This window comes from Zophobas morio, unplaced genomic scaffold (genome assembly GCF_036711695.1).
Source record: "Zophobas morio isolate AGI-343-1 ecotype UQ-CSIRO unplaced genomic scaffold, CSIRO_AGI_Zmor_V1 ptg000010l, whole genome shotgun sequence".
NCBI lineage: Eukaryota > Metazoa > Arthropoda > Insecta > Coleoptera > Tenebrionidae > Zophobas > Zophobas morio.
The window spans coordinates 5,679,258-5,696,802 of record NW_026972115.1 but is presented as its reverse complement, the minus strand read 5'-3'; the positions used below and the strand labels follow the sequence as shown (position 1 = coordinate 5,696,802).

The following is a 17,545-nucleotide window of genomic DNA, read 5'->3' as shown; positions in this document are numbered from 1 at the left end:
AACGCACCATCGATCTTAATCCTCATTTTTAGATCACTCTATATATCCATATAATTATACTAAATTAAGCTTCCTCCATCAAGCTAAAAACATTGGCGCTTACAGAAATTCAATATTTCTATATGTTCACAAGATCTAAGGCCACATAGACTTTTCTTGTACAGACTAATAACAATAATAATAGTAGCAATGTGTCATAAGATTTTTGAAAAAAATTATAAAAAACGTTTGTGAATAATCAGTCTCATTTATTATATTTTTTATCATCATTTGTAAACAATTTCGAAAAATTTAACAGAATTTTGTACTGTCAATTAAATTCATATTCGTGCTTTCCTCAATCTAACGATTTTATTCCTGTTAAGTATAAGATCCACCGTTCATTTAGACTAGAGAAAATAAATCACTGAAATAGAGGCGAGGTGGGTGGGCGGCGATAGGCTGTTAAAGAAAAAGTGCCAATCGGAAATTTTTTTAACATATTCAGTGTGCGTGCTATTTTTTAAAAACTTGACCTGACATGACTTCTACCAGTTAAAATAAATCTATTAAGTGACAACAAAATTTGTAGTAGCAGACTTTATAACTTATCTAAGAAACTAGATTTGCTTGAAATTTTTGACAAAATAACAATATTAACAAAACAAAAAATTCGGCGACCAAATTTTGCTAGTTCCAGAGGCGCCTTTGCCTTATATGTTTTCCGTGTTTACAACTGCGCCCAAAATTGTCATGATAAATCTGATTCTATTAACATACATTTGCCGCCTCCACGGGGTTCTATGCTCTCCGCCGCCCCGTCACTTGTCGACCAGTGACCTGTTTTATTTTCACAGCATTTAAACTACTCAACCCAAACATTATCAACATCACTTAAATCCGGCGAAGTTCGCGTATTCGCTCCCGGAATTTGTTTCGCGGCATAACCCATATTACAAAGTTAAATTTACAATACCTAGTTACATATGCGCATAGTTGAGCGTATGCCGAGACCTTCCGAACTTATTCATTCCTTCACTATTTCCATTCAAATGCAAATTTCTAATAACGCCGTCTAGTCCTTCGTTAAAAATCCGGACCAAGTACGTCTAGTCCGGAAATGCCCATAATTTGATTGGTCCGGAGCAAAACGCAAACTTGCCCATCAATCCATTAAAAAATGTGCCTTAATTCCGTTCGTTCCCGACAAAACAATTCCGCCGAGTTACCTACATCTAAAATTCAAAGATTTCCCCGGAGCATTCCGGTCCGAAAGGATTGGGGATTTTTTCCTTTTTCCACGTTCGGAGATAATTTAGAATTAATAAGCTCTTCGCGAAATTAGTTTATTAAGACCCGACCTAAACATCCTCATTTCAATCAAACTCCCCGATAACGACAGCGTCGAAGTTTTAATGGCGCTCTACTTAAATTTTTAGCGGAGCGGAACTTTGACACAATAATCCCTCGGCGAAGATCGCCAACGTGCACTGGGAGACTTCATTAACAAATACATTAGTTGCTCATAGTTCGGCGACAGCTAATTAACAAACTTTATAATAATAATCACAATCACATTTTTGAACATTTTTAAAAAACCACGCAATTTGACGCTTTTTTAACAATTTTTTGTCCGTTAAGACAAACTTAGGTGGAAAAAGTTCAACCCTGCAATAATTTAAAAACTTCCGCCCCACCCCCATCATTTCGTGTTTATCACAAACTCGGGGTAGCAACACGTTTCGAGCAAATTTGCCCCACCGCAACATCACCTGAAGCTTGTTAATGCTCCTTTAAGCTTGCGGCTGTATAATTAACACTTGATAATGACGTCATAATCACCAATACCATTATAAGAGAAGCCCCGCGGTTTGACTTATAACAAGGGATGCGTCGACGTTAAATGAAAGGTGAATAAACGGCACTCATTGTGTGTTTGTTTGTTTTACAAACGGTTAGCAAATTGAAACTTTGATTGATTGTTTATAGTGATTTCATATCTCGTCGGGCGGCAGAACGTGATTGTCGAATGTGGCAATTTGTTCAAATATCGGCTGTGATGTCAGTCATTTGCAGGCTTTTAAAAAGGAGAGGTCGGGACGAGTTATTTTGGAAGTTTGGCGGGTTGAGCTTGTTACGGAATGGAGGGCGAGGGGGTAATTCGATTGATGGGGTGGTCGAATTTATTTCCATGTTGAGGGTGGGGGGTTATTTATTGGAGTTTATTAAATCGGTCATAAATAGTGCGCATATGTTTGCGGGATGGATGAAAAAGTTGGGTGAATAGTGAGAAATTAATTACTCGGGTTGGAGGCGGCGTTGACTGTTTTTCATATTTTGTAATTTTTTTCTTAAATCCATTTGCTCATATTCAAAAAAAAAAAATTCTGGTAAAAAATGTTGCAAGAAAATAGCAACTGAAGATTTAATTTGAAAATCACTGGAATACAAAAATCTCAGTCAGGTCAGGTCAGATGAAATCAAGTCAGGTCAGGCCAAATCAGTTAATGCCAGGTCAGGTCAAGCCATCGGGCCAAGTCAAATGAAATCAGATCATGTCATATCAACCAGGTTAGAACAGGTCAGATTAGCCCATACCAAGTCAGGTCAGATTAAGTCAAGTCAGGTCAGACTAAGTCAAGTCAGGTCAGCTTAGTTTTTGTCCCCTTTTCAGCCTGTCTGTGGACTAATTACTGTGAATGATGTAAAATATTTTGAGACAAAGAAATTCAAAATAAAATTTACGTTGTGAAATTTTTTTCGTCTATTGTTGGTGATTTATAAAAAAAAATTATTCAGATTGTAAAAAATAACGTTTTTAATGCCCCTTTTTACAGTCTGAATTGTGGAAAGATACTGAGCTTGATCTAAGTATTACGCAAATCTGACCGATATTTTTCTGTTTATAATCTTCAGAAATTTGATATCAGAGTTTAAAAAGTTAATATTTAACTTTTTGTTTTAATGTCACTTAAATTTTTGAAATTATTTACAAATGATGACAAAAAACATAATAAATGAGACAATTGTTTTTACATTGATGGGAGACGCTTAATTATGGATATATAGAGTGACTCAAAAATGACAGTTAAGCTCGATGGTGTAGTATTAAACTTCAAAGTTCAGATTGAATGGGTAATTCTGATATGTTTCAATGGCATAATTGACAGTCTAAAAATCCGTTAAATTTATTGAAATTTGTTTACAAACGATGACAAACAATATGACAATGTCTTCACTGATTATTCAGAAATGATGAATAGAAAAACTGTTTTTGGCAGTGGCATACCCTCTAATAAAAGAAAGGGTGGGTGGGCGGGCTAGTATTTGCTGAGATAAGACTGATTTTGGCAAATGACTTACCTTCCAAGAAAAGAGAGGGTGGGTGGGCGGGGCTAGTACTTGCTAAGATAAGACTGATTTTGGCAGATGACATACCTTCCAAAAAAAAAGAGGGCGGGTGGGCGGGGCTAAAACTTGCTAAAATAAGAGTAATCGTAGCAAATGACATATCCTCTAAGAACATAAACGGTGGATGGGCGGGGCTTAAACTTGTTAAGATAAGACGCAACAATATTAAGAGTAGTCCCAGGAATGAAGAGGGGTGGGTGGGCGGGGCTACTGCTCGCAGTTTTTCGATTCGCAATTTTCAGTTTTTAATTTTCTCTAGTTTTTCAATTTTTCGGGTTCTCAATGTTCTGATTTTATAATTTTTAGATTTTGAATCTTTCGTATTGAGTTCCTCGAGTTTTCAATTTTTCGTTGCGGTTTTTAATTTTCTTAATTTTTTAATTCAATTTCTCAGTTACTTTTATCATTTTTGTTTCTTGAATTTTAATTTATACAGTTTTTTCTTTTTTCTTTTTTTCGATTTAAAATTTTCAGAGTTTTCAACTTTTTCGGGTCAAATCAGGTCAGTAGTTGCTAAGATAAAACTGATTAGAATAATAATAGTAATAATATGTATTATGACAAATTACGTACCCTCTAAGAAAATAGAGGGCGTGTGGGTGGGGCTAGTACATGCTAAGATAAAACTGAATTTGGCAAATGACATATCCTCTAATAAAAGAAAGGGTGGATGGGCGGGCTAGTATTTGCTAAGATAAGACTGATTTTGGCAAATGACGTACCTTCCAAGAAAAGAAAGGGTGGGTGGGCGGGGCTAATACTTGCTAAGATAAGAATGTTTTTGGCAAATTATATACCTTCTAAGAAAAGAGAGGGCGGGTGGGCAGGGCTAAAACTTGCTAAAATAAAAGTATTCGTAGCAAATGACATATCCTCTAAGAACATAAACGGTGGATGGGCGGGGCTTAAACTTGTTAAGATAAGACGTAACAATATTAAGAGTAGTCCCAGGAATGAAGAGGGGTGGGTGGGCGGGGCTACTACTCGCAGTTTTTCGATTCGCAATTTCCAGTTTTTAATTTTCTCTAGTTTTTCAATTCTTCGGGTTCTCAATGTTCTGATTTTATAATTTTTAGATTTTGAATCTTTCGTATTGAGTTCCTCGAGTTTTCAATTTTTCGTTGCGGTTTTTAATTTTTTTAATTTTTTAATTCAATTTCTCACTTATTTTTTATCATTTTTGTTTCTTCAATTTTAATATATACAGTTTTTTCTTTTTTTCTTTTTTTCGATTTAAAATTTCCAGAGTTTTCAACTTTTTCGGGTCAAATCAGGTCAGTAGTTGCTAAGATAAAACTGAATTTGGCAAATGACATATCCTCTAATAAAAGAAAGGGTGGGTGGGCGGGCTAGTATTTGCTAAGATAAGACTGATTTTGGCAAGTGACGTACCTTCCAAGAAAAGAGAGGGTGGGTGGGCGGGACTAGTACTTGCTAAGATAAGACTGATTTTGGCAGATGACATACCTTCCAAAAAAAGAGAGGGTGGGTGGGCGGGGCTAATACTTGCTAAGATAAGAATGTTTTTGGCAAATTATATACCTTCTAAGAAAACAGAGGGCGGGTGGGCAGGGCTAAAACTTGCTAAAATAAGAGTAATCGTAGCAAATGACATATCCTCTAAGAACATAAACGGTGGATGGGCGGGGCTTAAACTTGTTAAGATAAGACGCAACAATATTAAGAGTAGTCCCAGGAATGAAGAAGGGTGGGTGGGCGGGGCTACTGCTCACAGTTTTTCGATTCGCAATTTTCAGTTTTTAATTTTCTCTAGTTTTTCAATTTTTCGGGTTCTCAATATTCTGATTTTATACTTTTTAGATTTTGAATCTTTCGTACTGAGTTCCTCGAGTTTTCAATTTTTCGTCCGGTTTTTAATTTTTTTAATTTTTTAATTCAATTTCTCAGTTATTTTTTATCATTTTTGTTTCTTCAATTTTAATTTATACAATTTTTTCTTTTTTCTTTTTTTCGATTTAAAATTTTCAGAATTTTCAACTTTTTCGGGTCAAATCAAGGTCAGTAGTTGCTAAGATAAAACTGATTATAATAATAATAATAATAATAATATGCATTATGACAAATTACGTACCCTCTAAGAAAATAGAGGGCGGGTGGGTGGGGCTAGTACATGCTAAGATAAAACTGTATTTGGCAAATGACATATTCTCTAATAAAAGAAAGGGTGGGTGGGCGGGCTAGTATTTGCTAAGATAAGACTGATTTTGGCAAATGACCTACCTTCCAAGAAAAGAGAGGGTGGGTGGGCGGGGCTAGTACTTGCTAAGATAAGACTGATTTTGGCAGATGACATACCTTCCAAAAAAAGAGAGGGTGGGTGGGCGGGGCTAATACTTGCTAAGATAAGAATGTTTTTGGCAAATTATATACCTTCTAAGAAAAGAGGGTGGGCAGGGCTAAAACTTGCTAAAATAAAAGTAATCGTAGCAAATGACATATCCTCTAAGAACATAAACGGTGGATGGGCGGGGCTTAAACTTGTTAAGATAAGACGCAACAATATTAAGAGTAGTCCCAGGAATGAAGAGGGGTGGGTGGGCGGGGCTACTGCTCGCAGTTTTTCGATTCGCAATTTTCAGTTTTTAATTTTCTCTGGTTTTTCAATTTTTCGGGTTCTCAATGTTCTGATTTTATAATTTTCAGATTTTGAATCTTTCGTATTGAGTTCCTCGAGTTTTCAATTTTTCATTGCGGTTTTTAATTTTTTTAATTTTTTAATTCAATTTCTCAGTTATTTTTTATCATTTTTGTTGCTTGAATTTTAATTTATACAGTTTTTTCTTTTTTCTTTTTTTCGATTTAAAATTTCCAGATATATTTAGAGATTTTTAAGATAAAACTGATAATAATAATAATAATAATAATAAGTATTATGGCAAATTACGTACCCTCTAAGAAAATAGAGGGCGGGTGGGTGGGGCTAGTACATGCTAAGATAAAAATGAATTTGGCAAATAACATATCCTCTAATAAAAGAAAGGGTGGGTGGGCGGGCTAGTATTTGCTAAGATAAGACTGATTTTGGCAAATGACGTACCTTCCAAGAAAAGAGAGGGTGGGTGGGCGGGACTAGTACTTGCTAAGATAAGACTGATTTTGGCAGATGACATACCTTCCAAAAAAAGAGAGGGTGGGTGGGCGGGGCTAATACTTGCTAAGATAAGAATGTTTTTGGCAAATTATATACCTTCTAAGAAAAGAGAGGGCGGGTGGGCAGGGCTAAAACTTGCTAAAATAAGAGTAATTGTGGCAAATGACACCCTCTACAAAATAAATGGTGGATGGGCGGGGCTTAAACTTGTTAAAATAAGACGCAACAATATTAAAAGTAGTCCTAGGAATGAAGAGGGGTGGGTGGGTGGGGCTACTGCTCGAAATTTTTCGATACGCAATTTTCTCTAGTTTTTCAATTTTTCGGGTTCTCAATGTTCTCAATTTTATAATTTTTAGATTTTGAATCTTTCGTATTGAGTTCCTTTTTTGAGTTTCAATTTTTCGTTTCGGTTTTCAATTTTTTTAATTTTTTCAATAAACCAACTTCTCAGTTATTCGATTTTTCAGTGTTTCGATTTTATCATTTTTGTTTCTTCAATTTTAATTTATAGAGTTTTTTCTTTTTTCTTTTTTTCGATTTAAAATTTCTAGAGTTTTCAATTTTTTCGGGTTAAATCAAGTCAGTACTTGCTAAGATAAAACTGATAATAATAATAATAATATGTATTATGGCAAATTACGTACCCTCTAAGAAAATAGAGGGCGGGTGGGTGGGGCTAGTATTTCTTAGGATAAGACTGATTTTGATAAATGACTGCAAAATACTACCAGTAGTCACTGGAAGGAAGAGTGGTTGGATGGGCGGGGCTACTACTTGCTTATAAAGACTCTATAGGACAAAGTTAAACTTAGCCCCGCCCACCCACCCGTTCCCTGATTTTGTTCTCTTGAAATAAAAAATAAATCTTATAACAAATGTTATAACAAAAAAAAATCCATTTCTGCTCTAGAAAAGAATATATAATTAACCCCGCCCACCCACCTTGCCTCTATTTTAGTGATTCATTTTATCTGATCAGAATGAAGGATGGATCTTATACTCAATAAAAATAAAATCGTTAGAATGAGAACAGGTAGGCGCTAGTACCTGCTAAGGTAGAACTGATTTTGGTAAACTACATACCCAAAGAAAATAAAGGGTGGGTGGGTGGGGCTACAACTTGGTGAAATAAGACTGATCGTAGCAAAGGACATACCCTCCAAGAAAATAACGAGTGGATGGGCGGGGCTAGTATTTGTTAGAATAAGACTGATTTTGATAAATGACTGAACAATATTAATAGTAGTCACTGGAAGGAAGAGCAGGTGGATAGGCGGGGCTATTACTTGCTTATAAAAGATTCTGTAGGAGAAAGTTAAACTTAGCCCCGCCCACCCACCCGTTCTCTTATTTTGTTCTCTTGAAATAAGAAATAAATCTTATAACAAATATTATAAGAAAAAAATTCCATTCCCACTCTACAAAAGAACAAATAATTAACCCCGCCCACCCACCCAGTCTCCATTTCAGTGATTCATTTTATCTGCCCAGAATGAAAGACGGATCTTATACTCAACAGAAATAAAATCTCTGGAATGAAAACAGCGCGGGTGGGGGGGTTTAGTACTTGCTAAGACAGAACTGATTTTGCTAAATGACATACCTCCTAAGAAAAGAAAGGGTGGGTGGGCGGGGCTAGTATTTGCTAAGACAAGACTGAGTGTGGCAGACAACATACCTTCTAAGAAAATATAGGGTGGGTGGGCGGGGTTAGTATTTGTTAAGATAAGACTGATTTTGGTAATGACTGAACAATATTAAGAATAACAACTGGAATGAAGTGGGGGTGAATGGGCGGGGCTATTGCTTGCTTATAAAATACTCTGAAAGAAAAAGTTAGTATTGTAGTAGGATCCCATACAACAACTGGCTACTTTCATTTTTTCTCGACATTTCATAATCCCTAGAATACGAAAAAGTAGGTCTCGCGTGTCCGTCTTACTGTCTGTTTCTCTCTTTATGTCGATTTTTAGGACAGAGATAACCTCCGAATATTACCAATTTTTGTATGTATATTAAATTATGAAACGCGAACCAAAATTTGGGTAATCAGTCCCACCAAGAATTTGATGGCGTGCCCTCAAAATTTCATTAGCAAATGCCATTTAATTTTTATAAAATAACCTACCAAATACTTGTGGTTTATGAATCCGTCTTGATTTTAATTATTAACTCAAAGGTTGCTGGTTCGAATAACTCAATTTTTGTTTATTGATTATATCAAGAGCGATTCATCTAATTTTCTCGAAAATTTGAAAATACAGTATAATTAATAAAGATCATCACAATTACAGCTACTTTTAAAGGGACAAAATCATTCAGATCCTCCCACTTGTTCTGGTCAACCAGTTTGATACGTGCTTGATGACCGTATTCTTTCGAGGTAAAAAAATAAAATTCGCAAAATTAAATTTCATTATTTGTCGAAGAAGCTGTATTTTTTGACCGTACTTCAGAAGGGAGGGAAGTTCTGTCCAAATAATTTAAGCCAATTTTATTAAGAATAGAGATACTACTGAATAAAATAAAACCGTTAAAATCAGTTTTTTTTTTCTTTCCATAATTTCATATTTTTATGCCATCAAACACATTTTCGTTGCGATGTGTTTAAAAATCAAACATCCAACACACTGAAGCTTTTATTTCATGTTTAAAATCTAAAAATTCGCTTCAGCAATTTAATCAATAAATTGCCAGGGTAAGTAAAAGTTTGAAAACCTAGATGTTCCCAAATCACGAGATACAAATTTCTATATATGTTAATTGAATTCACCAACATATAGGTCCGGCTTTAAAATAATGAAAACTAAGGATTACAACAATGAACACTCGACGAACTTATCTGAATATAAGGAAACTTGCAGATTTCCGACCAACTTGTAACAACATTATTTTGTGAATGTTCACTATCTAAAAACTGGAACTATAACTCCTTGTTTTCAACTTATCAAATTTTCGAAACTAGATAACTGAAGAGGGAATTTTATTTTCTTCAAGATTGAAATATTAACACGAAATTTTAGTTGTTCATGATAAAAAAAATATATACAATAATTTATTCCATACTTGAATAAATGAAAAAGACGTTGGAACTTATCCATAATGTATAAATTACGCCGGACTCAGGAAAAAGTATAATTTACTACCCCGGAGACTAAAGCCAGTGCTAATGAGAAGTTTGTAGATGAGAATACGAACAAACTTAGAGCCTTACACAAACTTACTTATTACTGATTGAGAACTTAAAAGCATGCAAAACATCCGCTTTATTAACCTCAACGATTTAACACCCTGTTTGCTACACTTGACAATATTTTTAAACTTTCCCCAACAAACTTAGCTATCTCGAGAATTATTTCGTGTTGATACGACCAACTTATTTAAACTCACACTAACCCGTCCCCGATTCCAATCAACTATATTAAAGAAGTAAAACCTCCACTTGTCAACCCGAAGACTGCAACCTCGCGAATTCCGCCATTCCATTCCAGCCACCTTTCCCCCATTCAACTTTCCCATAATCCGAATCCAGCATAATAATTCCCGATAACCCACCCCCAGAACCAGGTCAACTAACCCTTCCCAAAATCAACTCTACCATTCCCGAATCAACCAAAATAAACCACCACCTCCCCCTGCCCATTATCAGCGATGCGCCCCAAAAACGTCCTTAGTTACGTTTATTATCAATATCGGCCAGTCGTCGATCACACTAGAGAGGTTGTAAAAGAGCAATTCCACCCCCACCCTTCCTCTTCCCCTGACCCCCCGGCGGGCGGGTGGCGGTGTATGATATGATTATGATCCGAGGTTGCCTGGTAACGCGCAGCATCCATCCCCCCTACCCGGTATATAAAGTGAGGGTGGATTGACGCGCACCACTTCGCGGAAGCTCGTCGCGTTTGGTGCGTCGCAGTAGGCTCGGGATAAAACGTCACTTTTTTCCAAAGCCTTTGTGATTTTTCTGTTGCGATGCTGTTGCACGGGTGTTCGACGCCTGCAGACGCGCTCCGAAGAGGTGGTCAACCCCAGAGGTCGAGGCCGAAGGGCGAGTCTGCGTAGAGGGTGAGTCTGATCTAATCGCCAGCGGATGACAGTGCATGCATGGCAAATCCATAGTCGGGGAGATCGCGGAAGGGCTGGAATTGCGGCAAAGGTCGAGGGTTTGGCAGGAAAAGACGCAGTATTACGTAGACGACAATCTACTCCTATTTGTAGGAGTAGTCTAGGTTTTTTATTATAGTTAATGCAGAGGGTATCTAAAAATAATTTGTGATCGAGGCGACCTAGGAAGTGCAGCGGCATGTCTGTGCTTATTACATAATTTTAAAAAAGACGAACAGTGGCGGTTCGTTTCTTGTATTTAATGTATTTTTCTCAGGGTCGTGAGGTTTATTCCACACACACTAGTTGCCATAGGCGTGGTGGAAAAGCGTCACAGTTTTGTAAAACGTTTTCATTAGGGCCAAACATGTAAGAATCGTTGCAATTTTTTTCCGGAAGTGTAAATCAATAATACAATCTCGTATAAAGTTAATTTAGTTAATTAAATTAAAAATACAGAATGTTTCAATTACTCCAGGGCTGTTATATGTAGGGGAAGTGTACTTGGCACTAGAGTCCACAATTTAGGTCTCTAAATCGTAAAATACTATATTCCAGCACTTTGGGTTTAATTGGAAAGCGCATCTTTAAATGAAACTTTTTTCTATTAACTTTTTTAAAATAGTAGTTGCTCACTTCACGAATAAAAAAAAAGAGGACTCGCTTTACACGGAACAGAGTTTTCAACACTTTTTTGATCAAACATTTTCAAACATTATTTATTTGAAAATTTTGTTGTTTTAATATAAAATATAAATTAATTACATAAATTGAAAAAAAGAGTCAATATTTCGATAGTCGGGTTCACTAAGGTCGAAAATAGATACTACCTGTAGATTCTCTTTTCTATTATCTAGTCATTTTTAAGCTATTTTGACAATATATTCACAAATTAGAAAAGACAATAATGAAAAAATTGATCAAGTTCTATTTTTAAACGTTTTGGTAACAGGAAGTTTCTTGAATTTTTGTTGAAAACTTGCATTGGCACAAGTTTTCAAATTAAGGCGCTAAATTTGGTTAATCTTTCTGGAAAAAAGTTCAAAATTATTATCTGAAATTTACTATTCAGGAAAATATTTCCTCTGGTTTTCATATCAAGATTTTTTATGAAAATTTTACGAAGACTGAACTTAAAAGAAAAATTTGTGTATGAAAAATGAACTTGTCATCGGAAATTTAAATAATATACAGGGTGATTTAAAGCAGTCCCCCATATTTTTTTTGCAAATTATATGGCAAAACATAAGTAAATGAAAAATGATATTAATTGTTTAAAATCTGACTATCTGACTAAAATTTCGTGAATAATGGCAATCCAATAGTTTTCTGGTGACAAAATTAAGAATAGCGGAAAGTAGTTTTGATAACTTAGCAAATTTAAAATTCTATATCTTCTTTAGTTTTGATAAATTGTCATAGTTTTACCAGAACTTCTTGTTTATTTGTTGCCATATAATTCCCTGTTGAAAGTATGCAACAATGTTCTGAAACACCCTGTATAATAAAAAATATAGGGCCTATGTTCATGAAAAAACAATGTAACTCTAGCATCAATCACAATTTACCATTAGGGGTCGTCCATAAATTATGTCACACGTTAGGCGGGAGGAAGGGGTACACAAAGTGTGACGTGGTGTGACAGGAAGAGGTGGGGGTCAAACTTTTGTGTCTAAAATATGAAATAATTACATTTTTTTTAATAATAACTAATGAAAATGTAAGAAAAATATTTATCTATGTCGATTTTTATTAGTCAGATAATCTCCGAAACTACTGGAGCGATTGTTGTCAAATTTTACAAGTACGTTTAGAATATCGCGTGGATAGTAAAAGACTAACGAAAATATTTCTAATCATCTGCACCAAACCTTTGACGACGTCACCTCAAAGTTTTCGTAATAAATATCATTTAAATTTATAAAATGCACTTGTGGTTTATGAATCCGCCTTGAGTTTTCCTTTAGGCATCCAGATTTTCGCAAAAAATTCAAATCTCTTTTTTTCTTATTCTGTGACTGGTATTTTCCATATTATTTTAATTTTAGAAGTTATCATAAAAAAATAAATTTCCTAAAATCCAATTTTATAATTTTTCAAAGAAAATAATTTTGCAAAGAATGGAGATAAAAGAAAAATTTGAATAAAAAAGTGAACTCTATGTAACGACTAATGAACGAGAATAATGATTGGCATTTCAGTGTGCCTTGGAAATTTGATTCAGTACATACGACACAAAATGACAACCAGAACTGTCAACTTGTCAAATACATAAACTTTCTCAATTCAAATTTCAATTCATCATAACCTCAAAATAGACTTTGACAGTTTTATAACTGAAGCTACCCTGTCATCAGAAATGACTGAGTCTGTTGGCAGTACTTTTTCAGCAAAAATGTGAACTTTGTTAGAGATGTAAAAAACCGGTTTTTTAAAAATCCGTTTCTTTTAAAACACGGTTTTTTTTTGTTTTTTATAAGTTTACAAAGTTTTAACAGACCCATCCGTAAAGACAAAGACTTCTTTTGACAGTTAGACCAAATTTAATAAAAATAGTTACAACTGTCATTGGAAAAACTAAATATATTTTAATTATAGCCCCTAGAAATCCATAGTAACGTCACCCATTTTTGTACAAGTGGAGCAAGTGCAGCTGGTAACGCAAAAATTCCCCTAGTTTGGAACCAAATTTTGTCACAATGTTGTCTTGTTTAAAGTCAATCAATTGTCAATTAATATAACTAATAATTATTAATTAAGATTTTATTGATTAAATGTCATATTTTATTAATATTCACTAATCAAAACATTTTTGAAATATTATTCAAATTAAAAATCCAAATTTTGTGTATAAATTACAAATTTTAAATCCAACATAAAACCATTTTAATTTTCGCGGTCTCTTAGATATGTCAATCGTGACATGCGATCAATTTAGGTTATGTTTTGGATACATTTTGCAAATAAAAAATGTCAGCTGACAAGCGGAAATTATAGAAAAGGTCACGATATCAATTTTTACTAAAAATGCAGGATTGCCAACAGACTCAATCATAGTAAGGGTCGTTTTATATTAGGGGTTTATAAGCATGGCCAACCGAGACGTCAAAAATCTGAATGTACTCTATAAATAAAGCAAAAAATGCTTAATTAATAACACTTAGGGGGTAAACGTACTTTTACCAAATAATAACTAACTGAATACGAAAAAAAACAGAAAAACACCAAAATTATGATAAAAAGATGCACAATTGTTACCTTTGAATCGCTTTGTTCAGTTTAAACAAATACATAGTAAAATATTGGGTGTTATGCAACCAATTAAACTCTGTTTCTTTTTTTAATTCCTGAACGAGTTTTACCGTGTAAATTTACCAATTATCCACAATGTTTAACTTAATTAATAATAATGATAACATTTTAACAAAAAATTTCGGTTAGTCCAAACTGTTTAATCAAAATCACTGTACGTGTGTATATCTGGTTGCATAACATCATATATTTGACTACTTTTTTTAACTAAATATAACTGTGTGACATGTTCAAAGGTGAAACTACTACTTCAAATTTTCTAAAAAATTTGACATTGGGAAACCTTGAGACTGAACTTCTTTTCTTTGCTTAATTATGAACAAAATTATCAATAAAGTGCAGACAGACGGAACGCAGTATCAAGAGAACATGCAGAGTCCCAGACTGTACGGACAAAACATAAATCTTGTCCTGATCATCCCCCAAAAACACTCAAACAAAAAAGTCCCTGCTTAACATCTCGCCATTTCTACTCTAATCAACGACTCTATCCCGATCCATTTTCTCAGCAATGCCAAAACAATCGCAAAAAGCGGCCTCGGCCCGGGTCCGTTAGTATTTAGTCGGCGACAAAAACCGCATCGGGGCCAAAAAAGGTCAATAAAGGTCAATATAGTGCCGTTAATAAAACACACAATATCGCGCGGACTCGTAAACCCGACCTTTTATATTTATGGGTCATATCCGAGGATATGAATACCATCGATGAAAAATCCGGAACTGCACTGATTCAGTGTGAGTTTCTCTGGAAGCGTCTGGAGTTCTAACAGAAAATTGTGTTCTTTAATTCGGCGCAGGTGAATTAAGGCGAATTACCCCAGGTGGAGAGAGACCGCAGAGAATCGAACTCCTTCTGGCTGGAGGAAAATAGCGGCGACAGTGAGCACGGCGGAGATTAATTCGGCTGATTTAAAAATATGAAGCAAAAGGAGCGGCGAAACATTCCGCGAACAAACATGCCGCGGAAACATTAAAAAGTTTCGCGACTAATTTTGTTAAGAGATGGGGGAATTTATTCAGCGTCACACTGAAGGAGATTTAAATAACTATAATTTGTTCATTTTTGTAAAAATTGGTGGAGGCGCCGGGACAACAGTAAAATATTTCTGGAGTTTTCTGATCACCCTGTAATTAATTTCCATTCCTACTCGGTAAATTGGTTTGAACCGCTTATCTCGGTCGGATTTGCCGGGCCGCTTTCAGCTCTTTTGAATTAAAAATCACAAACAGAACGCGGACTTTAAAGATCACTCGCGGAAAACCAGACGGCGGTTATTCGAAAGGTCTTTAGTGCCGCTGGATGAGATTTATTTCGCCGCATATACCGAGTTAATGGTGTTCCCATTGTGATTTGGCTATTTATGTTCCTTTTCTCACTTTTATTCGAATTACCTGACGCGAATATCAGATGTTTAAAAGGGGCGAATCGTTTTAGCGCGACAAAATAAACAGCTGAAAAAGGTGTCAAGACACTTACGCGGATTAATTAGGAAATTGTACCCAAATTACTTCCTCGGGCAAATTTAATTAATCTAATTAACGGGGGAGGCTGGGTTAATTGAGCCCTTTGGATTTTTCGATCGGGCAGCCGCCGGCCACGAACCGTCATAAATAATCATTAACCCCCAGTTTCACTAAAGGAGATTAAATCTAAAAACTAAACTCAAATTTTGTTTTTATTTTCACGCGTCGCTGGCCGTGATAAATCGTGCAAAGCTGCACTCGAGGAACTCGAGCTTTAAGGCAATGTTTTAAGCTCACTTGCTGGTCTTAGGAGAATTTTACAATATTTATAGGGGGGACTGACAAATCCTCTAGATTCGGAAAAACTTGTGAGGGAGCCGTAAATTACGATTAACCTGAAGGTTTACTAAAGAAGATTAACTTGTAAAACTTTATTTTACCTGTGGAGTGCGACAAGGCTCAAACGTGCCCCGCTACACTTCACCATTTTCGTCAACTACTTTTGCAAAATACTCATTTCATATTCCCTTTTGCTTTATTAGACCGGCACTAAATAACATAAATATATTACCAACAATAACGAACTTTAATTTAGAGGAGTCTTAAGTTCATCGTCGCGTGAGAATTCATAGCGGAACTTTCGGAATAAAATGGAAAATATAATTGAGTTTAAAGTCTATTTTAGTTCTTTGTGTAACTGTGAATGCTCTGCAGAGCGATTTTATTATTTTACGGCGAGTTTTAATATCGTGCAAAGTTAAAGCTCGGTGTTAATAAGGTGCATCAAGATTGTTTGGCTTAATTATTAAGTCTGGAGCTTTGAGGAAGATGGATCTGTAGCGCGATAATTAGCGAATTCGTTCTGTCAACACGGCGAATAGCGTGCCCTGACACCGGAAAAAATCGGGAAGAGTGGTCTTCTCACCTTTGTGATTTCCATTCAAATTTAGCCGCACAGATAAAGCATAAAGTAAATATTTATTCAAGGGAATCATTATTCTAATTAGGTTTATGCAAATAGGTCGCCGCAAAGGAATAAATGTGTAAATTTTGATCAAATCCAGCGAAATGTATGTTACCGCGGAGGCACCCTTTCTAAGTCCTGAGTTGATAGGCAAAATAGACGAAAGGGATAGTTGAAAGTCAGTTTGACAACGCCGGATTAAAGGGATTCGGCTTCCCCCAATTTGGTTAATTTGGTTTTCATTCAATTTTGCAGAATTAGTTTATTCTTGTCTTGAACGAAGTGGATTTACTTAGGTGGGCGAACTTATTTCTTCTTATTAATTAATTCGCCATTAATTCCGCCTTTATTGGATCGGAACTCTCATTCCTTCTCAAACACAAAGTAACACGGTCTTCTGCATTTAACTTCTAAGGATGGAAACGGATTTTCATACAATGGCGAAATTAACTCGGTTTTTTATTCAATCGGTTCGCTCCCGCGCTGAAAATGTTAACTTAATCTAGGAAAAACAGGCTGAAATATGAAAAAATTCATTCGCCATCCAAAAGCGTGATCACATGATCTCATATTTTTTTGTGTTAATGTTGCTACAAAATCAAATTTTTACAAAGAATCTTGACAGTGTTGGGTAGAATGTACAAAAAGAACTGTTTCGAAATTTTGACAATTTATTTACACTATTCATGACACACCGATTAAAATTTGTGGGTCATTCTCTCTACAAAATTAATGACGTCATCGTAAAAAATTATTATTTAAATATTTAAAACTGTACATATACAATTTACTGTCAAAAATTTTTTTTTATATTTTCAACGCTCTTAAAACAGTAAAGTAACAAGAAAGTTCTACTTAAATAACTTACCACCAATTATTTTAAAGAATATGAGTCTTAAGGGCATCCGATGTTTTATTTTTGAAATATTAGAAACATCTCGAGAAGACTGGTTTTGTTTTTTTAATGTTTGGAACAATCTTGAGGACCATTGTCTACTTTTATAAAGAATGTGAAAGAATCTTGAGAATTCCTTGTGCCTTTCCTGTAAAAGGATTTGTAAAGATATTGGGAACTCCTGATATTTTATTGTCGAGTGTTTGAAAAAATCTTGACGCGTTCCTTGTGTTTTGTTTTTGAAACAGTTTGAAAGAATCTTAAAGTCCCCTATCGTGTTTCATTTTTGAAAGAGTTTGAA

The 17,545-nt window shown here is 35.1% G+C and overlaps 1 protein-coding gene across 1 annotated transcript in view; it reads left to right on the top strand.

Moving 5' to 3' along the window:
* Window positions 1-10,405: 10,405 nt before the first annotated feature.
* The window catches only part of LOC135126003 (uncharacterized), a 196,615-nt gene continuing 189,475 nt past the window's right edge, over window positions 10,406-17,545 (top strand). Inside the window, exon 1 of the mRNA XM_064051792.1 lies at window positions 10,406-10,570. The gene's annotated coding sequence lies outside the window, so the exon portion shown is untranslated. The remainder of the gene's footprint in view (window positions 10,571-17,545) is intronic.